Source organism: Triticum aestivum, chromosome 6D (genome assembly GCF_018294505.1).
Source record: "Triticum aestivum cultivar Chinese Spring chromosome 6D, IWGSC CS RefSeq v2.1, whole genome shotgun sequence".
Taxonomy (NCBI): Eukaryota; Viridiplantae; Streptophyta; class Magnoliopsida; order Poales; family Poaceae; genus Triticum; species Triticum aestivum.
This window is the reverse complement of record NC_057811.1, coordinates 470489718-470513476: the sequence shown is the minus strand read 5'-3', so window position 1 is coordinate 470513476 and position 23759 is coordinate 470489718.

The following is a 23759-nucleotide window of genomic DNA, read 5'->3' as shown; positions in this document are numbered from 1 at the left end:
ACAGATCGACCGCCATCGGCAAAAGACGCTTTTCTTTCTCCAAAAACAACTCTCATCTCTCTCACGTATATATTGTGGAACTCTCTCTGGTGGTGGTATTGGTGGACATTATCTCATGGATATTTCAAATTTCGGTGATGGTCAAGCTGGGCGAGTCCATCGTGCGTGACAAATGTATATCACAAGAAGAACTCGCCCAGATTGACCGCCATCAGCAAAAGACGATTTTCTTTCTCCAAGAACAACTCTCATCTCTCTCACGTATATATGGTGGAACTCTCTCTGGTGGTGGTATATATGGTGGACACTATCTCATGGATATTTCAACTTTCGGTGATGGTCAAGCTGGGTCACAAGAAGAACTCGCCCAGATTGACCGCCATCGTCAAAAGTCAATTTTCTTCCTCCAGATAGCATCCATACGAACAACAAGAACTATTAGATGCATTAGCAATTATCTATACAAAAAAAATCTAACAATTACCTACATTCATCCATACTTCTTTGCATCCATCTATGCATTCATGCATACATCCATCCATCCATCTATATATTGATACATAACAAAAACTACAAAAGAATTTGCTACAAAAAAAGGTTCATGCATCAATCCATGCATTTTATGCATACATATATACATCCATAAATCCATGCATCCATCAATCCTTGCATCCATATAAAAATCCATGCATCCATACATACACTCATGCATAAATACAAGATCGGGGAGGGGGGAAGAAGCTCACTGAGAGGGGGAGGTGGTGCCGGGGGGGGGGGGGGGGGGGTTGGGGGGTCGCCGGCGGGGTTGGGGAGGGGGGCGCTGATGGGGTCGGGGGGGGGGGCGCCGGTGGGGTGTGTGTGTGTGTGGGGGGGGGGTGCTACTTCTTGAGCTTGCGTTGATTTTTCCCTTAAAGAGGAAAGGGTGATGCAGCAAAGTAAGTATTTCACTCAGTTTGAGAACCAAGGTATCAATCCAGTAGGAGACAACGCTCAAGTCACCGAATACCTGCACAAATATTTTAAACAACTTGCACCCAGCGCGATAAAGGGGTTGTCAATCCCTTCACGGTTACTTGCAAAAGTGAGATCTGGTAGAGATAGATGGAAGTAAACAAACGGTAAAGTAAATATTTTTGGTTTTGTAGATCAGAAAGTAAAAGACTGCAAAATAGTAGATAGGAAACTTATATGATGGAAAATAGACCCGGGGCCATAGGTTTCACTAGAGGCTTCTCTCAAGATAGAAAATATAATACGGTGGGTGAACAAATTACTGCCGAGCAATTGATAGAAAAGCGCAAAGTGCCACTCTCGGCGCTTATTCCCTTTTCCGAGTGCCACTCCCGGCGCTCTTTACTTTGCCGAGTGCCCGTGTTTTGGCTCTCGGTGAAGACGCCGACACCCGGCATATACGAAAATTCCAGTAGTGAGATCGTGATTACCAGCTTATGACCCTATAGGTTCGGTATAATATATACATGAACAAAACCCCTTTGTTCAATGACCGATACCGGAACCGTGGACGTCCATATCGATCCCTATGATTACACGAATGACATTCGAGTGAACCTTTTGTTATCATGTGATATTCCCTTTGCTTCGCGATACTTCACAAAACCTGAGGTGAGATGTATCAGTATTCTCTTGAGTCATACATATGCTCACTATACCATTCTTCTCGTTACCGATTTTGTTCTTCTTTCTTGTTGAAATGCTCTGGCATCCCTGTGACATAGCCCCCTATGTCTGGCCAGACGATGGTGATGCCGTCACATCGAGATGGCCCTAAGAATATCTCTCCATCGTCGGAGGAGAAAATTCAACTCTCGAGCTATCTAGTCCCTTGTCAAACTTTCGGATGAACCTGTAAGTTGTCGTTATGATCACCATGTTACAAAAGATTGCAAAATAGTAGATCGAAAACTTATATGATGGAAAATAGACCCGGGGCCATAGGTTTCACTAGAGGCTTCTCTCAAGATAGAAAATAATACGGTGGGTGAACAAATTACTGCTGAGCAATTGATAGAAAAGCGCAAAGTTGTGACGATATCTCAGGCAATGATCATGAATATAGGCATCACGTCCATGTCAAGTAGACCGAAACGATTCTGCATCTACTACTATTACTCCACACATCGACCACTATCCAGCGTGCATCTAGAGTATTAAGTTCATAAAGAATGGAGTAACACATTAAGTAAGATGACATGATGTAGAGGAATTAACTCAAGCAATATGATGAAAACCGCATCTTTTTATCCTCGATGGCAACAATACAATACGTGCCTTGCTGCCCCTACTGTCACTGGGAAAGGATACCACAAGATTGAACCCAAAGCTAAGCACTTCTCCCATTGCAAGAAAAACCAATCTAGTTGGCCAAACCAAACCGATAGTTCGAAGAGAATTACAAAGATATCAAATCATGCATAAAAGAATTCAGAGAAGATTCAAATAATATTCATAGATAAGCTGATCATAAATCCACAATTCATCGGATCTCGGCAAACACACCGCAAAAAATTATTACATTGAATAGATCTCCAAGAACATCGAGGAGAACATGGTGAGAATCAAAGAGAGAGAAGAAGCCATCTAGCTACTAGCTATGGACCCGTAGGTCTGTGGTAAACTACTCACGCTTCATCGGAAGGGCAATAGAGTTGATGTAGAAGCCCTCCGTGATCGAACCCCCCTCCGGCAGAGTGCCGGAAAAGGTCCCTAGATGGGTCTCAGAGGTACAGAAGGTTGTGGCGGTGGAAAAGTGTTTTCGTGGATGCCTCTGGTGGTTTGGGGATATATGGGAATATATAGGTGAAAGAATTAGGTCAGGAGGTGCACGAGGGGCCCACATGGGTGGGGGGCGCGCCCTACCCCTGGGCGCGCCCTCCATCCTTGTGGCTGCCTCATGGCTCCTCCGACTTCATCTCCAAGTCTCCTGGTTTTCTTTTGGTCCAAGAAAAATCACCGCGAAGGTTTTATCCCGTTTGGACTCCGTTTGGTATTCCTTTTCTGCGAAACTCAAAAACAGGAAAAAAACCCAGGAACCGGCACTAGGCTCTAGGTTAATAGGTTAGTCCCAAAAATAATATAAAATAGCATATTAATGCATATAAAACATCCCAAACAGATAATATAATAGCATGGAACAATAAAAAATTATACGTTGGAGACGTATCAGGGGGGCGCCGGTGAGAAAGAGAGAGAAGTGAGTGAGAGAGAGAGAGAGAGAGAGAAGAGACCGCGCGGGGGGTTAAGTGTTCGCCGACCTTTACCGAGAGTCTGTCGGTGCGGGTCTCAAGTAAAGGTACGAGACCTAGATCTAGGTTTTACACCTTTTCCGAGAGAAACGCTCGGTAAAGGATAAAGCACACTCGAAAATGGCAAACATACCGAGAGCGGCACTCGGGAATGGCACTCCTCCGTCATCCACTCAAGGCGTAGGCATGCCACAAGGACATCACAAATGATTCCCCATACCACTACCCGGCATGATTTCATGTGCCGCTTGCTGATCTGCAATTCTCGGTGATGAAACCCTAGCACCGCAATAAATTTCTCGAATATTGTGCGCGTCCCTGAAAAATGCGAGGCCGTGGCACGTGCCATGCGGTTGCCCCCTCTTAGAGCACGACAAGTTTCGAGGCCAACGGAGCAACAGGATCAGCACTTCCTGCACAAACCGGACACGTTCCCTCTCGATACCCAGATACTAGCTAGGAGACGGTGCGGTTTACAAGCTGCCTCAGGGGAGGCTTACTCGAAACGCGTCAAAACTTTTACCACACCCTACAGAGGCCATGTTATGACACCTTGCCAGATCCCGAGCAATCCTACCATCGTACGATTTTCCGAGGATTTCAACGGTTGCATCAGGAATGACACCGAGGTACTTTCGGTAACCCGGTGGCAGGGCATGCCCCTCCCTCGTTTGTGCAAGGCGTAGGCATGCCACAAGGACATCACAAAAGATTTCCCATGCCGCTAACGGGCATGATTTCATGTGCTACCTTGCTGATCTGTAATTCCCGGTGATGAAACCCTAGCAAAGCAATAAATTTCTCGAATATTGCGCGCGTCCCCAAAAATGCAAGGCTGTGGCACGTGCCATGCGGTTGCCCCCTCTTAGAGCACGAGAAGTTTCGAGGCCCACGGGGAAATAGGACCAGCACTTCCTACACAAACCGGACATGTTCCCTCTCGATACCCAGATACTAGTGAAGGAGTCGTGGATTAGGGGGTCCCCGGGCATCCGGGCTATGTGACATGGGCCGGACTGATGGGTTGTGAAGATACAAGATAGAAGGCCTCCCCCCATTTCCGGATGGGACTCTCCTTTGCGTGGATGGCAAGCTTGGCGTTCAGATATGAAGTGTCCTTTCTCTGTAAACCGACTCTGTACAACCCTAGGCCCCTCCGTGTCTATATAAACCGGAGGGTTTAGTCCGTAGAGGCAATTACAAAACATACAGGCTAGACATCTAGGGTTTAGCCATTACGATCTCGAGGTAGATCAACTCTTGTAACCCCTATACTCATGAAAGTCAATCAAGCAGGAAGTAGGGTATTACCTCCATTAAGAGGGCCCAAACCTGGGTAAACATCGTGTCTCATGTCTCCTGTTACCTTCGATCCTCAGACGCACAGGAGGAACAACATTTTAAGATAAACAGACTAAATATATTACATAGCCTTGGTTTATAACACACTGTCTGGGTAGCTCGAATACATTTACTCGAACATAATATCCTTCGGGCATTGACCCTCTATCAAACGGGCACCCTCGAGGACATCTTCGAAATAACGCTCCATCTTGCGGTGGTCCTTGCCTCCTAGCGGACCCTCAACCGCCACGACGGCGGCCTTCACCTTTGCCTTGTGCATCTTGACACGAGCAAAGGCCATCCGCGCACCTTCTATGCACGCCGAGTGCTTCACTACCTCTACTCGAGGCAAGGCGTCTCCAAGCCGCTTGACCAGGCCAAAGTAGCAGCTCGGAATGGGTCCGGCCGGCCATAGTCGGACTATGATGTCCCTCATGGCCAAATCAGACATCCTATGCAGCTCCGCCAGCTGCATCATCTGGTTGTTTAGCAGCGCTGGCTGCTCCGGCGCCAAGTACTGCGACCAGAAGAGCTTCTCCATCGCGTTCCCTTCTTGGGCCCGGAAATACTGGGCAGCATCGGCAACACTCCTTGGGAGATCCGCAAAAGCGTCCGGAGCACTCCATATTCGATTTAGCAAAGCATATCTTCGACCGTCGAATATACTCTGTAAAAGAAAAGGCTTACCAGCCGCTATCTGTCCGGCTTGCTTGATCTCCTCACGAGCCTCCCGGGACTCGGACCGCGCCTCCTTCGCCTCTTGAAGAGCCTTGGTGAGTTCGGCCGTTTGGGCCTTGTTCCTCTCCTCCAAGGACTCAAACTTATTGGCGGCTTCATGGAGCGCTTGCTCCACTTCGGTCACCCTCGCCTCATACTGGCACCTGCGGCCGCTTTGCTTGCCCTCGCCTCCTCCTTGGCTTCTGCACGGGCACTCTTGAGGGCCTCTATCTCGGCCGCGTCGCCTACAATCATATACATAGCAGCACATGAGCGTAAACTCTGAGTTTGCATTATAATTTCGGCTTGTAAGGGGTCTTTTAAAGCATACCTTGGGCCTCATCGAACCGCTTGTTAATACGGTCGATCTCATCGTCAGTCAGCTTTAGTTTTCGCTGGAGTTCGGAAACTTCAGCGTCCTTGGCTGAAGCCGCTAATAGTGAAGCCTGTTTATCAAAACATATAAATGCGTTATCTCATGCGAATTTTGATCCTCTGTTCGACTCCTTTGTCCAAAGAGCCGAACAGAGTCTCAGGGGCTACTATCTATGTACAGGCATATTCTTCCAATGCGAAAAATGGCTAAGCATATTAGATCACATACCTCAAAGCCTGTTAACAGGCTAGTGAAAGCTTCGTTTAGTACGCTTTTGGTGGACTGAACCTTCTCAACTACCGAACCCATCAAGGTATGGTGCTCTTCCACGACGGAAGCACGTTGAAGTGCTTCCCTCAACATAACCGGCGCCTCCGGATTGAAAGAGGTCGCTGGTGGAGTCGGCACTCCCCCCTTCCTTAAAGGGGGCTGCTCGCTCGACTTCGGAGCCATGTGGGTCTCCGGAGTTGTATCCGGCTGAGGGCCGGACTGATCCGGGCCCCCGTCGTCAGTCAGCATGGGAGTTGTGCCCCCCATGTTTTCGGCAGCCGAGGCATTACCCTCTGGCGCCATTTCAGCGGCCTTCCACACCTCTCCCTGGCCTGGAGATGTCCTTTGGGACAACACCTCGGTGTCATCCGCGACATGCGGCAGAGAGGCCCGCAGAGGTGTTTCGCTCTCCATCATCTCCGGCGCCAACGAGTTCCCCGAAGACAACGATTGTTGGGGGAGGTCATGGGCCGAACTGGAATACGTAAATGATATGTTATCCTACAATTTGTAAGCGGCCAGATATATATATAGTATCTTCAAATACTTATGATTCAGCCAGGGGCTTCGGCCTGAGGCGCCGCTCGGGGATGACTTCGGTGTCCGAATCCGAATTGTCATGTCGGATCACGGGCTCCGGCAAAACCCTCAAGGTTCGAACACTGGGGTGCGCACGAAGATTCTCCCCCTACCGATCCACGTCCTAGCTTCACTAAGATCTCAAGGACTAACTCGACGAAGACACAACACAAGGGACACAAGATTTATACTGGTTCGGGCCACCGTTGTGGTGTAATACCCTACTCCAGTGTGGTGGTGGTGGATTGCCTCTTGGGCTGAGGATGAACAGTACAAAGGGGAAGAACAGCCTCCTGAGGTTGAGGTGTTCTTGTGTTTGGAGAACTTGTGTGGGTGAGGATTCGATGCCTCCTACTGTGGTGGCTAGCCCTATTTATAGAGGCCCTGGTCCTCTCCCCAAATATTGAGCGGGAAGGGAGCCAACAATGGCCAATTTGAAAGGGGACAACTAGTACAGCTTATCATGACAAAAGCAGTCTTCGCTTGCAAAAGGCTCTGGTGGTGACGCTGCCTTGGGCTCCATGGTGACCTCCATCTTGCCGTCCTGCTGGTCTTGGTCTCGTTGCACTGATATGGAAACCTTTGCTTGACGCATCGGTACTCTGCGCCTGCGCTTGCCTCCTTAGCACCAAAGAGGAAACGAGGACACTGCGCGCGCTGGCGCCCGCCTGGCACCCGCCTGGTCTCGGTCGTCACGGCTCACGTCACGAGAACCTCATGAGGTTTTCCTTGCCTTGATCTCCCCGCCCCTCGCGAGCCAGCCTGGTGAAGCCGCTCCTGAGGAGGTCGTGCGTCATCCGCCTCACGAGGCTTGGCCCCCCGCGAGGGTCTTGAATGCCTTGTTGATGAAGATGGGCCGTATGGGCCTGCTAGCAGAGCCACGCCGTGGGCCGCAGGCAGGCAGGTCTGGGGACCCCCGTTCCCAGAACGCCGACAGTAGCCCCCGGGCCCAAGGCGCGCTCGGGCTTGGCTTTGAGGCGAAGCCAAAGGTCAAGGGCGAAGCGCCGCGGGCCCCAATAGCCTGCGGCCTTGGTCGACGTGTGGCGGTTGATTGGACGTGGGCGTCTCCGCTTCCCCACGCTGCCTCGGCAACTGCTCGCTGAGCCCCCGTCGCCCATCTCTTCCCATTCCGCTTGCTTCTTCCTCCTCTGCTCCACCGCTGACACCGATGGTGCCCATTCGAAGGTTTTCTGCTACGGAGAAGGGAAAGACTCCCCTTGACGGGCCGGCGCCGCTCCCGCCGAAGAAGAGGCCGGTCCACCGTCGTGACTTGGCGGCGATGCAGGTGGTGATGAGGCCTTGGTGCGAGCGGCCTCCTCCTGGGTATCCGCTACCCCTGTACGCCCAAGCCGGGGGCTTGGGAGGAAGGAGCGACGAGCGTCGGCGCGCGCGCCGTGGCCAAGGTCGACGTGCCGCGGTAACGCGCATCGCCGCTCCTGGAGTCCACGCCACGGACTCCTCACGCGATCTTGTGCTGTGGGCGGCGATGCCCCCGAGCACTTGGATCCGCTTCCCGCGGTTCTTCTCCGACGTGATGCCGCCGAGGGGACCCCTCGAGCTCTGGTTGCAGCATGTTGACTGCGATGCTCCGGCGACCGGAGCAGAGGTTGAAGTGATCTCCTCCGGCAAGATCTTCACGACCCGCGGCTGGGGTGAGGTCGCGCGGGTTTGCCACGCTGAGGGCGCCCTTGCAATCCACTTCGAATATGACGACGCCTCCACACTGTCCTTCAAGGTCTTCGATGCGGAGGGCCATTGCCTGGAGTGCTGCCCTGGTGGGGAGCGCCAGGATGATGCACGCCCCGCCTGCAGCTCCTCCAGCAGCAGCGACTCTTGGGAGTCCAGTGGTTCTCCTGAGCTCTACGAGACTCCGGAGATGAGTGACGACAGCTACGTGCCCCCGAGCTCTCGCCGCGCCTGGAGCAAGGCTGCGGCGTCCAGCCGCCGCCGTCGCTGATTTGGATGGGGTTGGCGCCGGCCTCCAGTGGTCCACTGTTGATGATGACGTCGGCGGTGGGGGCGTGTAGATAGGATTCCCCTAAGTTCTCGTCTTTTGTTCCCTGCAAGGAATCAAGAAGTACCCCGTGGGGGCGTGTAAAGGGTCCGTAATGTCTTTTGTTGATATTATCCTTATTATTAAAATTTGCGGACGCATGTCCTGTTTAGGCTCGGTCTCCCCTTTCCAACCTCGCGACGGCTTGTTGCTCTACGCTGACAGGTCCCGGTCCCCAGGCAAGCTGCAGCCGTCGCTGGTATGCCAGGTCGCGTGCCGTGGTCAAGGCCAGGAGGTGAGCGGCCCGAGGTTCAGTAAGAGCCCCTGAGGCGCGATGCTCAGGAGGTTCCCTTTAGTGCTCAAGCAGCCGTGGCAAGTTAAGAAAGGGAGGCGGCGTTGCCGCAACAGGGCTGCGGCGAGCATGACCCCTAGGCCCCAATGATTAGCCGATCTGAGTGCGGGACTTATCTTGACGATTCGGGGTTGATTCCTCGTGATGCGCCAGGTTCGTGCGTAGGATTCCGTAGTGTAGCTAGGTCAGGCCCATACGAGCCTCCCCTTTTCCCACGTTCTCCTTTGTGCTCTACGTCCTCAGGTCCCGGCCCTCGTGCGAGCTCAGCCACCGCTGGTATGCCAGGTCGCGTGCCGTAGTCAAGGCCAGGGGGTGAGAGCTGGAGAGCCAGTAGGAGCTCCTGAGTCGCGATGCTCAGGAGCCCCCCTTTTAACGTGCAAGCGGATTGCATGGGAGAAGAGGGAGCTCGCTGTGCCGCCTGCTGTCGTTCTCATGAGATTCCTGCAAGCCAGCACAAGGGGAGACATAGTTTTTTTTGAAAGGTAAGGGGAGACATAGTTCGCCATTATGGTTACCGGGCAGCCACTGCTTGCTTTGCCAGAGAACGGAGGCACTGAGGGCCCGGTGAGGTGGCGCGCGTGGCCAGAGCTCGGCCGCTCAGATTTGTCGACGTTGCAGGGACGGACCCGTGCACAAGCGCCGTGCCAGCATGGGTAGCCCCCGTGGGAGGTGAGAGTCAAACAGGTGATAGTCATAGATAGATTAAGCATGGAAGTGACAGGCTTAAGTAAATGCAGGGAAGATACATGCTGCTCGGTCAGGCCCGAGCGGCTTGGGAATGATGCAGCCCGAGGGGCGCTCCCAGCAAGGTAAGCTAAAGACATAAAAGGGACACATGCCACAGGGACGGACCCACGCGGCCTGGGAATGATGCAGCCTTGAGGGCGCTCCCAGCTAAATAAACTTGGAAAATGTCACCTGATTCTGTTGATGAAGGAGAGTTGGGGCAGCTGAAGGTACGCGGCAAAGGGGTTGCTCCTCACGAGCCACCGAGGCCCTGAGCCTCGGGAGGCTCTGGGGGTCCTGGTGGTTCCTTGAGGACCGTCTCCATCTCCGTTAGGACGGCGTGGTGCCTGGCCTCCTGAGCTGCCAGGGCACGCCGCAAGTTGCGCTAATAGGCGGACGCCACGCTCGGCAGGCCAAAAGGCATGCGAACGTAACTATGTGGTGGGCCCTCGCAGCATCCCACGCGCGAAGGCCAGAAGAGCTCCTGAGATGCGGCCCCGTTGAGCCCTGGGACGTCGATGCAGACGCGCAGCCCGACATCCTCGCCTGGATGGAGAGCCGCGCCTGGTGTGCGGCGACCGCCGCGCATGGCTCTTGCGTCTTGCAGTTCCTGAGTGGTCTTGGTGATGAACTCCTGAGCGGTGGGCACTCCTCGCCCTGTGTCTTCTTGAGGGAAACGTACCATAAGAACGCCTCCAAGTGGTGCCCAAGCGCCTCCCTCGTGATGTTGGCGAAGTCTGAGGCCCTCCAAAAGAGAGCCCCCGAGCCCTGCCCGAGAGGGGCGCCGGGCGCGCTTTCCTATGCGATGGAGGGAGGTACTCCAGGTGCGGGCGCCGATCCTGACGAGGCGCCGCTTGCCTGTGGCCCTGCCTGGTGCATCTGCTTCTTCTTGTTGGGGGTGGCCTCAGGAGGGCGCTCGCCCTTGCTGTCGGGGTCGTCAATTGCTGCAGCTTGGAAGGCACGCATGAGGGAGCACACTGCGTCTCTTTCCTCGCACGGGACTGTGATGATTCCGCCGCTTCCTGGCATCTTGAGGACATTGTAGCCGTGATGGGTTACCGCCATGAACTTGGCCAGGGCTGGATACCCGAGGATCGCATTATATGGCAGGCGGATGTAGGCGACGTCAAAGTTGGTGAGCTTGGTGCGGTAGTTGCTGCGTTCTCCGAAGGTGACAGGGAGGCAGACCTGCCCTATCGGTGTGGTGGAACCGTCGGTCACTCTTGAGAAAGGCTTGGTAGGCTGAAGCTGGTCATATGGCACTTGGAGGTTGTCGAACATGTCGACGGACAGGACGTTGAGCCCTGCTCCACCGCCAATGAGGGTCTTGGTGACTTGTACATTGCTGATGACTGGTGAACAAAGCATTGGGAGGGCGCCAACGGTAGCTGCGCACTTGAGCTGATCTGCCAAACTGAACGTGATGGGGCACTTGGACCACCTGAGCGGGCGCGTGGCCTCGAGGTTGGGGAGGACTCACTACTAGGAAAAGGCCTACTAGTGACACACCAATTTTGCCTACTAATGGCGCACTACTGGTGCGCCACTAGTACCACGCCACTAGTATATTTTACTAATGGCGCACCACTAGTGCGCCATTAGTATCTGGTATACTAATGGCACACCAGGCAGTGCGCCATTAGTATAGGCCACGGTGCGCCATTAGTATGCCTCCCAGGGGGCCATATTTACCCATGTGCTTTGCCATACTAATGGCGCACTGTGGGGTGATGCGCCATTAGTATCCTTTGGCATACTAATGGCGCACGTTGGGGTGATGTACCATTAGTATGTATATTAGGGATTATTATTTTTTTCTTTTCTGATATTTGCATAGATTACAAAATATATTATTGGACAGAATATAAACAGCACCACACAGCAACAACAGATTCATCGAATACAATAGAAGATTAGTCTCCGAATACAATTCATCATATTAGTCTCGGAATTCAAAAGACCGAACAAAGATAGAACATTACAAGTCTCGAGACTGCGAGTAGCGAGTTTGTCTTCACATTACAAGTCGATATCGATCATCTAAACTACCATCACATAGAAGAGAGCTACGGTCATCACGATGAGCATCATCGCGATAAAACTTTCTTCATCCGGTTCCTCCAACGCTCCCTCCTCTCTCCCGCTAGATAGCGCGCGTATCTAGATTCCGCCTCCACCCTAGTGGTGTACCCTTTGTAACTGTTACCGCTGAAACGGTGAACCTGTCTCCGACACTCCTCCCAGTCGTCGTAGACTCCGGGAACCTTACCCTTGTACACGACATATGACGGCATCTCTATGCACTAGCCAAACAACAGACAATACATAAGCAATATATAAGTATGCAACAAAAGGATCGGAAGAGAAAAGCAAGACATTATTAGCACGATTCATGGTCCTACTAATAAATAGCATCGATTACATCTAAGTTGAACGACTTCCCAAACCAAAGAGACATACAAGTTCATTAAAGTTTAATTACAACATGAGCTAATCAATGTTTCAGACCTACACATAGCATCACTACTTTCGACTCGACTCATGGGACCGGAGCGTGGATGAAGCCGCCGTCTGTCGTGATGGTCATGAAGTCGCGGGCATTGTCAGCCTGCATTTGTAGCGTTGTGTCTATCTCACTGTTGGACGGTTGAAATTTGAGGTAGAACTGCCCCGAGGTATGAAGGACATCTTGATGGATGATTTCTGCAAACTCCGACTGGATGCGAAAGAATTCTTGTCGGATGTCCGCGTCCTGGATTGCCGCCAAGCTTGCGGCCCAATCTTTGAGATTATTTGGTAGCAGAAGGTGATTATGGTCCCGTACGATCGCCCGCATGTGATGGAGGGCGTAGTAGGCATCCTTCTGACCGCCAGGTGGCTGCTTGACGCAGGGGAATGTCGTATTGTGGGTGAACACGTGCCTGCCGTACCTACGAGCTGGGCTCTTAAAGGTGCCTCCAGATGCGGCGTAGCCGGGGAGAGCATCATCAAGAAATTTCTTGATATTTGTGTAGTCTATCTTGGAGTCACGGTCCGGGTCGAAATACGTGGCCATGGAATATTTCGGGCTTAAGAGGATGAGTGTGCAATGTGTGTCACTGTACAGAACACGGAATGTTAGAAAAAAAAGAACGATCGAAATCTAAGAAATCATATGTTACGGGGCGGTTAGGAGATGACTTACTCGGGAAAGTAAGGCACGAGGAAGTTATCCTTATCTGGGTTTGCCAGAATGACGCCTTCGAGGTGTGAACTCGCGACTTGCCGGTCCCCAGCGCTGCCAAAGATCTTGGCACGCATGTCGAAGGGGTCGACTATCACAATGTCCGGGGTCTTGTCTCTAATGATCTGCATCTCCATACTCAGCGAAAACAGCCGAACGAAGGTGTAGTGCAGCGGATGAAGGTTAAGCATAGCAAAGATGTCATCAAACCGCAGGATGATCGTACCCCCGACGGCGCTATCCACAAAGCCCTTGCCCTCTGGCACCTTGGCCACGAAAACCGGGTATGCCACATCATTCTCTTTGAGACGCCGCTTCTCCAAAGAAAGAACACTCTCATGCAGACTCCGCATAGCACCGGTTGCAACATTGAGCATATTTGTCGGTAGCATCGCCCTACCCGCCACATGCACCCTCCTCAAGATATCCTTAGGTGAAGGTGGCCCGTCCTGAGCACGGATCGTACTCGGTGCCGGATGGCTCGCACTGGCGCCCTTGTTAGTCTTTCGTTTCCGTCCCTTCTTCCTGATCGGCTGTAATGGGATCGAGTTCTGCTCACAGACCGCCTTCTTGAGCGTGTTGGGGCTGATAATATTTCGCACCTCAGCTATCTGAGGCTCGGTGAAGGCGGCAGCTGGAGGCGTCTCCTGAGAACTGAACGCCAGACGACGCCTGTTGCAATTGGGTTTCTCCGCCGTACCAGCTAGATCGCGGTCGTCTTTTTCAGGGTTGGGTTCTTGAGAAGGAGGCCCGCAGAACTCGTCACCGTACCCATGTTCGGCAAAGTACTTATCGACGTTGGAAAATGTACCGCCGTCGTTGTCGTCGTCGTCCGGATCCTGTGCCATATGCATGTCCGGATCCTGTGCCATAGGGATGTCCGGCATGTCCGGTAGCGTTGCGGCGTTCTTGCCATGGCTTGGCGCTGGCACGACTGGCGGTCTTGTCTGTGGGGTGGTGTCCCCCGCCCCCAAACGAATCTGGCTCTTCGGCCAAAGCAGGGGCCAGCTTACGCAGGCGCTGAGGGTCATCACATCATCTTCGTCGGCCCCAGCGGGTCGAATCGGAGGTAACAACTCGTCGCAGCCTGGCAGCACCCGAACCAGTTCAACCCTATACAAGGTGGGTGGCATCGGATTACCGTGGAACACGCGGTTGCCCGGTTGAACGATTCTGCCCTTGGCGACATCGACCAACTCGCCGCCCACGAAGTGCAGGAGAGTGCAAGGAACATCGGCGGCGCCCTGCGAAAACATGTAGGGCGTCAGGGATGCCTAGTCAAAGGCAAGGAGATGAAGTCATCGGCCGAGAGGCTTAGTTACCGTGATGCCGTCGAGCTCGGCTAATGTCGAGGCACCGCCAACGGCGGGCGTGCAACTGACGGAGGGGCCGCTTGCTGGCGAGGTGCCGGCCGGCGTACACCCGGGTGCATTAAGCTCCAATGCCCGTGCCGGCGCCGGAGACACGAATAACGCCTCCGCCAGAGACACCAATGGCGCCGCGTGCGCATTGTGCGAGTTGCTGGCCGTGAAGCTGGGAACCGGGGGAGGCCCCTGTTGGCCGCCCGCAATCCACATCATCAGCCCCTGAATCAAGGTAGGCACAATGGCGGTGAGCGTCATTCCTAGTTGTTGTTGCACTTGCTCTTGGACAATCTCCGGAATCCGCGCCACTTGTGCCTTGAGTTCTTGAACCTCACGCGACTGGCTTTCCGGTCTTTTTCTCCTTTCGCCCACCAGCGGTATAGTATGACGACCATTTTGTGGACAAGCCTTTGCCGGCCACACGACCAGCTGACGACAGCTTACTGAGCTTATCCTTGTTTTTCATTACATTCAATGCCCTATTTAAAGGGGTGTCAAAAGGGGAGCTCTGAGACGACCCCGCGCTACTGCTTTCAGCCTCCTGCGGAAGGAATGTGAACCATTTACAAATTTGGCTTCATTAATTAGAATGCAACCATATGGAGCTAATTACGCGGGGGTGTATTCCTTACCAGAACAAGCTCAAGCGCCCTGGTCTTCGGATCCGTGGTAAGCTCCTTTGTTACCGGGTCCTCCTTGTACCGGGCCCTGACAAAGTTCCTGGTCTGCTTGTCACAGAATTTCTCGAAGCGGGGCGGTAGGCCTTGCTCGGCACGCTCCGCGTCCTCCTTGTCCCATATAGGCTCCGCCACTCTGTAACCGCCGGGACCGAGTTGGTGGACCCCTAAGTTCAACTGCCGCATTTCTTTCCCCCACTGACTTGATTCGGAGGTTGCGCTGCTCTCGCACTTGATCTTGAACTCCTTGTAGTCATCTTCGCTCATCAAAGGATATTTCGCCTTGATCTTCTCATAACTATCACCTTTTTCAATCATTGCCTTCACCGTGCTTCTCCATGTAGACAGGGCCGTGCTCATCCTCGTGAGGGCGGCACTGTTCACTTTATTCCCTGAGAGGCGTGTGTTTGCAAACTCAGCGGGGAACTTGTATCGTTCGTGCAGCTTCGTGAAGAGGAGGCTGCGCAAATTCCCTCAGTCCTTATGCCTTAGGTTCTCGGTGTTGATCGAGACGGTGCTCCGGAGAATGCACCCGAGCTGAACCGAGTACCCCTTGACTACTTGTTTGGGCGCCGTTGGATGCCCGTCGGAGTTCACTTCAGTAAATTCCTCCTTGACGGTGCCGAGCACGCTCGGGCGCCGGTCCTTCCGTTGCCTCTTCGGTTGGCTGCCATCTGTGCGTGCGCCGCCATCATCAGTGGTGGCATCCTCGGCGGCACCATCAGTGGTGTCATCCCCGACGCCACTAGGGGTTGTGTAGTCAGGATCGGTGTCTTCCGCGGCGGCGTCCTCATAGCGGTGAGGTTCTTCCTCCAGCTCCTGGGACAGCTCCCAGAATTGCTTGCCGCCCGAACCGCCGGCCTCATCGTTGTGGGCCATGTTTCGCTCTAAATAGGAAAAAAGTTTGGTCAAAAAGTTGGTTATTGTCAAGGAACAAGATCATGGTCTCATCATTTAGGGTTTGTCGACACCGAGGCATCCTAAAAGCTAAGCTTTTATCATTTAGGGTTTGTCGACGCCAATGCACCCTAAAAGCCTAAGCGTACATCATTTAGGTTCTCATCGACACCGAGGCACCCTAAAAGCTAAGCTGGGAAGGAGAATTCTAAGTTGGGCCTAATCACTTGGCTCTATTGCCACCTATGGTTTAATGCAGCTAGAATAAAGGGGCAGTTGATCCTACTTTAAGTACTAAGACCCCGGCCCATGCATTAGTCACAAGTACCCCATATGTCCTATTTTTAGCAAAGTCATGCTAAAATTCATGGAAAATTTCAGCATGACCTTTGCTGAAAATAGGACATATGGAGTACCCGAATTTGCCGGAATGGAAGTTAATCGACATTCCAGCAAACTCAAGGGCCTCTCGGGGTACAGCAGCAGCATCACAAGTTGACAAAATTCCCAAGTAGTACAGTAGCAGCATCACAAGTAGTACCAATGAACATATAGTCCAGCACATTCTGAATTTTGATAAATGACAGCAAGTTAACTCATGCTGACAGCAAGAAACTTATAACAACATAAATGAAATTGCAGTTGCACAATCATAAACTTATAACAACATAAACTCATGCTGACAGCAACAAATTGCAATGATCAAGCTATCTGAAAATAGAGTACTTGTTGATTAACTATCAAGCTATCTGAAAACAGAGTACTTGTTTATTAACTGGCAGGGTAGATAAGAGACTGCAAATTAAATAGCCATATATCCATCTTCTGAGCTATGAGCCATGGACCATCCACCCCATGAACTAGGAGTGTCATGCAGCATAAAAACTGCCAGTGGCGAGAAGAACTGCACCAAAGCAACTGGAGTTTTGCAACTATGTGATAGTGAACAACACAAGAGGTGTTGCTGCTCAGGGCTTCAATTTGAAATACTACTGGAAGATAACTAACTAAAAATAGGTGGAAGTGGAGCATTACTACTCTACAGAAAGATAACGCAATGTAACAAAAAGTGGACATGTACAATAGGCTAGGCAAAGTAGGATGGGGAACTGGCAAAAGCCTCTCTACTGAGCAGGGTTACTTTATTAGGTGAGAACCTGCAGATTGTGTATTGGTCCTTGTTTGCTAACCTCTTGTTTGTTTCCTCTGTGCCAAAACTTACTGTCTGGTTCTGAAACTGATACAGTGACAAGGGAAAAAGAAAATGGGCATCAAAAGCAAACAGTGTACTAATAGTAGTAGGAGTACTAACATGACTAAAGTCACTTCTGCAAAAAAAGGGAAAGGAGCTTTTTTTAGATAGAAATGGCACACCCACGATCGGTGCGCCATTAGTAATCTTTTTTTATATAGTAATGGCGCACCGGCCAGAGGTGCGCCATTAGTAATCTTTTTTTATATAGCAATGGCGCACCAGCCAGAGGTGCGCCATAAGTAATTTTTTTATTATTATTTTTTGTTGCATCTAATAATTTTTTAGAAAATGAATATGAATATGAAACAGTAATAATTTTTTATAAAAACAGTAATAATTTTTTGTGACGGTGGAGCGGGCCCGGGAGGGTGCGGGGGCGGGGGGTCCTCGGCGGCGGTGGAGCGGGCCGGGGAGGGTGCGGTGGGTCGTCGGCGGCGGTGGAGCAGGGGAGGGTGCGGTGGGTCGTCGTCGGCGGTGGAGCGAGGGAGGGTGCGGGGGGTCGGCGGCGGCCGGTGGAGCGGGGTAGAGGGTGCGGGGGGTGCTCGGTGGCGAGGGGGACCGGATCTGGTGAGGTGGGATAGCGATCGAGATGGAGGGGGATCGAGATCGAGTGTCCATGAAATTTAAAAATATTCATGAGTTCAAAAAGTGTCCATGAAATACAATCGAGAAATGAAGGCTACGATTTAAATACAATCGATCTTAGCTAGCTACCTGTTCACAATCTTCTTGCCCTTATTTTTCGTAAATGGAGTTCTTCTCTTGAACGGACGTCCTTTAGGTAGGGTGGTCCTGCTTCTTCTTGTGGTGTATGCTGATACTTCATCGTCGTCGTCATGTTCCATCTTCGGGTCGCCGTACTTGTCGAAGTCTTGCTCATTGGCGACTCCATCCATTGCGATGATCTTCCTTTTGCCTCTCCTCACGACAACACGACTGGGCTTTGACGGGTCGGTAATGAAGAAGCATTGGTCCACTTGGGAAGCCAGTACCCATGGCTCATTTTTTCGCGGTGACGTTCGCGCCTGCGGTCTTGGATTTGGCTTCGGGTATAACCATGGTGGTGAAATACCGGTCTTCTTTTATGACGCTCTTGGCCCATCTGACACGGAACATCGGGACCTTCTCTCCAGCGTAGCTCAGCTCCCAGATCTCCTCGATCCTTCCGTAGTATCTGTCCTTGTCGTTACCGGTGTAGGATTCCATCGTTACCCCGGAGTTCTGATAACCATCGCTCTTCATGTCCTTGTCCTCGATGTAGAATGTGTAGCCGTTGATATCGTACGCCTCATACGTGATCAGGTTGTGCTCGGCGCCCTGTGACAAGGCGAATATGAGTTGTTCTTCCGCGGAAGAATCCTCATGTAAAGGGTACGACAGAAGCTTCTGCTTGAACCAACGCGTGAAACATGAGTTGTGCTCTTTGATTATATCTCCGTCCGTCCTCTGTTGGCCTCGGTCATTGTACGTCTTCTCAATAAAGGTTTTGTGCTCTACCACCCAAGGATCGACCACGTCTATGTGTTGTAGCGCGACTAGGTTTGCTCTTTCAAAGTCGGCGAGTCGACCATCGAAGTCGACATGCATTTCGCGGCGACCCTCACGGTGACCCCATCCAGCGAGCCTGCCGAGGTGCCTGTTGACGGGCAGACCAACGGGGTTCTCGATGCCTAGATAATTCGTGCAGTAGGAGATGCACTCTTCGGTCAGAAAGCCCCTGGCTATGCTTCCCTCTGGACGTGACATGTTGCGAACGTATCCTTTGATGACACCATTCATCCTTTCGAACGGCATCATGCTGTGCAGGAACGTCGGCCCGAGTTGGATGATATCCTCCACGATATGGACCAGCAGATGCACCATAACGTCGAAGAATGCGGGCGGGAAGTACATCTCAAGCTCGCATAGTATCACCACGATCTCTTCCTGTAGCCTTCTGAGTTGCCTCACGCCAACCGACTTCCGACAGATGACGTCGAAAAAGTTGCATAGGCCAAATAGCGTTTCACGGACGTGCGCGTCCATGATCCCACGGATTGCAACTGGAAGTATCTGCATCATCAGCACGTGACAGTCGTGAGACTTCATCCCGCTGAACTTCTGCTTCGCTGAGTCTAGGTATCTGCTTATCTTCCCCGCGTAACCGTAAGGAAGTTTTACTCCTACGAGGCAGGTGAAAAACTGATCGATCTCCTCCCGACTTAGAGTGAAGCACGCGGGAGGGAAGTCATTTCCGGTCTTCTTGGCCTTTTTGCCTTTGCGACGACTTTTCCGTGTCCTGCTTCGCCTCATCATCATCATCATCATTAGCGTGAAGCTCCTCCCTGATGCCCATTGATTTCAAGTCTGCCCTTGCTTTCGGCCCATCTTTGGTCCTCTCTGGCATGTTGAGCAGGGTACCAAGCAGACTCTCGCACACGTTCTTCGTGATATGCATGACATCAAGGCTGTGAGGCACACGGTGGATCTTCCAGTACGGCAAGTCCCAGAAAACAGACCTTGTTTTCCATACCTTCAGCAGCGGCTCTAGCGCCTTTCGCTTCTTTCCCGGCTCTGGTGCTTTTTGCTTCTTTCCCGGCAGAGGGCAATCTTTCCAATTTTTCAACAGCTCGTCTATTTCCTCGCCGCTCCTCGTACGCGGGCGTCTTCGGGGTTCGGTTTCACCATCGAACAGATCCTTGCGTTTCCTCCACGGGTCATCGTCGCGAAGCCACCTTCGATGTCCCATGAACACGGTTTTCGAAGACCCGGGATCTCTATCTAGCTGGCGATACGTTGTGTCATCTATGCACCTGACGCATCCAGAAAATCCGTGGACCACCTGCCCCGCGAGATATCCGTAACCGAGATAGTCGTGCACCGTCGTGAGCAGTGCGGCTCTCATAGGGAAATATTCTTTCTCTGCGGCGTCCCACGTATTGGCTGGCGTTTTCCACAGCGTGTCTAGCTCCTCTTTCAGCAGCCCCAGATACAGATTGATGTCGTTCCCTGGTTGTTTCGGCCCTTCAATTAGCATACTCATGTGAATGTACTTCCTCTTCATGCACAACCAGGGGGAAGGTTGTACATCCACACAAACACAGGCCAGGTGCTATGTGTGCTTCTCTGGCTGCCAAACGGATTGACTCCATCGGTGCTCGCGCCCAGCACGATGTTCCTTGGATCCTTCCCAAATTCTAGGTGTTCGAAGTTCAACGCTTGCCACTGGCTCCCATCCTTAGGGTGACTCAGCATCTTGTCTTTTTTATTTATCTCCGGATCATTTGCGTCATCTTCTCGCTTCTTCTCCTCCCTATCCGCGTGCCAACGCAGGAGCTTTGCTACCTTAGGGTCCGCGAAATACCGCTGCAGACGAGGAGTGATCGGAAAGTACCACACCACTTTTCGAGGAGCTTTCTTCCTCTTCTTGTATCGAGTGACGCCGCACACCGGACATATGGTAGACTCCGCGTGCTCGTCCCGATAAATGATGCAATTTTTCATGCACACATGGTATTTCACGTGCGGTAAATCCAGAGGACACACGATTTTCTTCGCCTCCTCGAAACTGGTCGGGCACTTGTTCCCCTTGGGAAGACGTTCGTGCCAGAATGACATGTTCTCGTCGAAGCATGCGTCGGTCATTTTGTGTTTTACCTTCATCTCCAGAGCCATGAGCGTTACTTTCAGGCGGGTATCCTCGGGCCTGCATCCTTCATACAATGGAGTAACCGCGTCTATCTCCAGTTGATCCAGCTTGGCTTTCTCTCGGGCGGCAGCTCTTGCGTTATCCGTCTGCTTGAGAAGCAGCTCTTGAATATGAGGGTCCTGCACCCAGCCCATCGATGGTCCATCGTCGTCTGCTCCGCCGGCATCTTCATCTTCATGATCATGCCCTTCGTCTGCTCCGGCATCTTCCTCATCATCATGTCCGGCATCTTCTACATGATGACTGTGTACAGCATCACCGTCGTGATCATGTCCTGGAGATTCTTCGTCTTCTCGCCCGCCCGAGCCGCGGTGGTTGTCTTGCTTCCCTTCCTCATTTCTTGCCCGGCCCCCATGGACGACTTCATAGTCATCTTCATCACCTTGCCACCGATAGCCATCCATGAAACCACGCAAGAGCAGGTGGTCCCGCACCTGCCCGGAATCCGGGTCCGCAATAAGGCTCTTCAGCTTGCATCTTCGACACGGACATCTTATCTCCGTCTCGTTCTTTTCAAGCATCTCGGCCTTCGCGGAGCTCAAAAACCTATTCACGATGCCTTCGGTCATCGTGCGGACCATGGTCGCCTGCGGGGTAGAGCAAAATGATATTTTAGAACCAAGAAAAAATTTGGCATGACTTTCCCTAAAAATAGGACCAAAAAGAATGCATAGTGCCAAAATTCTCGCCGAAACGGAAATGAATCAACATTCCGGCAAAATATTGGCAACTATCGCATTTCAAATACCGGTACCTGCAAACACAAACATATATGCAACACCACAAACATATGCAACACCACAAACATACATAGATCTAGCTAGGCCATAAAAAGTGCATGTGCACGTTGTTGGAGGGAGAACAACATAAAGATAGCTTCCCCCTTACTTACCTATCAAAAAAAAGGTAATTTAACCACTTAATTTGGATGAAGTTATGGTGCAAATGAGGCGAGGAGGAGGCAGCGGAGACAAGCTTGGAGGAGGAGGTGGAGAGAATGAAGTGGGGGAAGTGAGTGGGTAGTGTGGCTGTCCAAAATATCTAGCTCGTCCCAGGTTACTAATGGCGCACCACCAACAAATGCGCCATTAGTAACCTGGTTACTAATGGCGCACCTGCTGGTGGTGCGCCATTAGTAGTTTTGGAAAAAAACACACTAATGGCGCACCAGGGAACAGTGTGCCATTACTAGTTTAAACTAGTAATGACGCACTGTTCCCTGGTGCGCCATTAGTAGTTTTTCAAAAAAATAAAAACTAAAAAAATATAGTAGTGGCGCACTATGAGGCTGGGGCGCCATTACTATTTAGAACTAGTAATGGCGCACTGTGCCCTGGTGCGCCATTAGTATGTTTGGAAAAATAAAAAAAATTGTTACTAGTGGCGCACCGTGTGTCTGGTGCGCCATTAGTGTCTTTCACACTAATGGCGCACCAGCCCATGGTGCGCCACTGCTATATAGTAGTGGCGCACCACATGTCTGGTGCTCCATTAGTGGCCATTCCATCTATAGCCCTTTTACTAGTAGTGACTGCATTCACCTCGTGAGCAAACTGCTTGAAGATACGCTGCGAGGCTGGGGCTTGAGCTCCGCCCAAGATGCGGGCGATAGCACGCGGCTCCTGGAAGCCCCCAGCCCCCTCATCTTGATGGTGGTCGTCGTTCCTTCTTGGTGGTGGCGGTAGTGGAGGAAGACCGGCGTTGCCCTGAGGACGATCCTCACGCGGCTGATCCCTCCAGGCGCCCTCGCGAGGATGATCCTGCCAGCGGTCCTCACAAGGCCAGTCGCGGCACTCCTGGCGCGGGCCACGGCCATCCCAGCATCCGCCACCACGTCCTCCTCCTCGGCCGTAGCCCCGGTCGTTGCGCTCGGGGCGTCGACCGAAGCGTCCTTCTCGAATGGCTCTGAGCTCCTGGCAGTCGCTGGTGTTGTTGCTATGCAGGTTGTGGAAAGCACAGAATGGTCGGCTGCTCTTGGATGACTCGGGCTGGTCCCTGCCGCGCTTCGTGTTCGGCTCCGCTGCGAGCACGACTGCTCCCTTGCGCTTCACGTCCTGGGCCTTGGCTTTCTTCTCCTCCGGGTCCGCAGCCGGGAGCTCGAGAAGGGAGAGGCGCCAGGTTGAACAGCTCCAGAGACGTGCACAGCTCCTCGTGGATGGCGAGCTCCTCCTTCATCTTGACGTCACAGACGCCATCAGAGAACGTGGAGATAATGGCCCGTCCGTTACCTTGGGAATCTTGAGGCGAATGTTGTTGAAGCGCTGGATGTACTTCTGGAGGGTCTCTCCTGGCTATTGCTTGACGCGGCATAGGTCACCCGCGGCCGGCGGGCGGTCGCGAGTGCCCTAGAAGTTGGCGACGAAGCGGTCGTCCATCTCGTCCCAGGAGGAGATCGAGCCTGGAGGCAGGTTCAGGAGCCAGGAGCAGGCACCATCCTTGAGAGACATGGGGAACCGGTTCGCCATGACTTTCTCGTTGCTGTTGGCCGCCTCGATGCTCAGCTCGTAGAGCTGCAGGAACTCCGCGGGGTCGGGGGTGCTGTCGTAGCGAGGAGGCAGATCTGGCTTGAACTTGCGAGGCCAGGCGACGCTACGCAGCTCTGGGGTGAAGGCGCGACAGCCCGCCGTGGTCACAGGGACTCGACGCTGGTGGAGAACTTGTTCTTGATGGGGTCCGCGCACCGCCACCGCAGGCGGCACGCGGTCTTGCCGTGGTGGTGCAAGGAGCGCCGGGGCGTTTTCTCGTGGCCGTGGGACCTCTTGGCAGCTTCTTTCTTGTTGCGCGGGCACCGGACGCGGCAGGTCGCGCCGTGGGGCCGCTCGCCTTGGCGCCAAGACTCCGTCTTGGGGCAGAGGTGGTGGAGGCGCTCCATGGGCCATGCCGCCCATGGCTGGCAGAGGGCGAGGCAGTGAGAGGGACGGCGCAGGGGAGCCCTCTGCGACGCTGACAAGCTCGGCGATGTGGTCGAGCCAGTCTTCGTAGAGGTCGTCGACGAGGTGGTAGTGCAGGAGCTCACGCGCCATGCACAGAGCGGC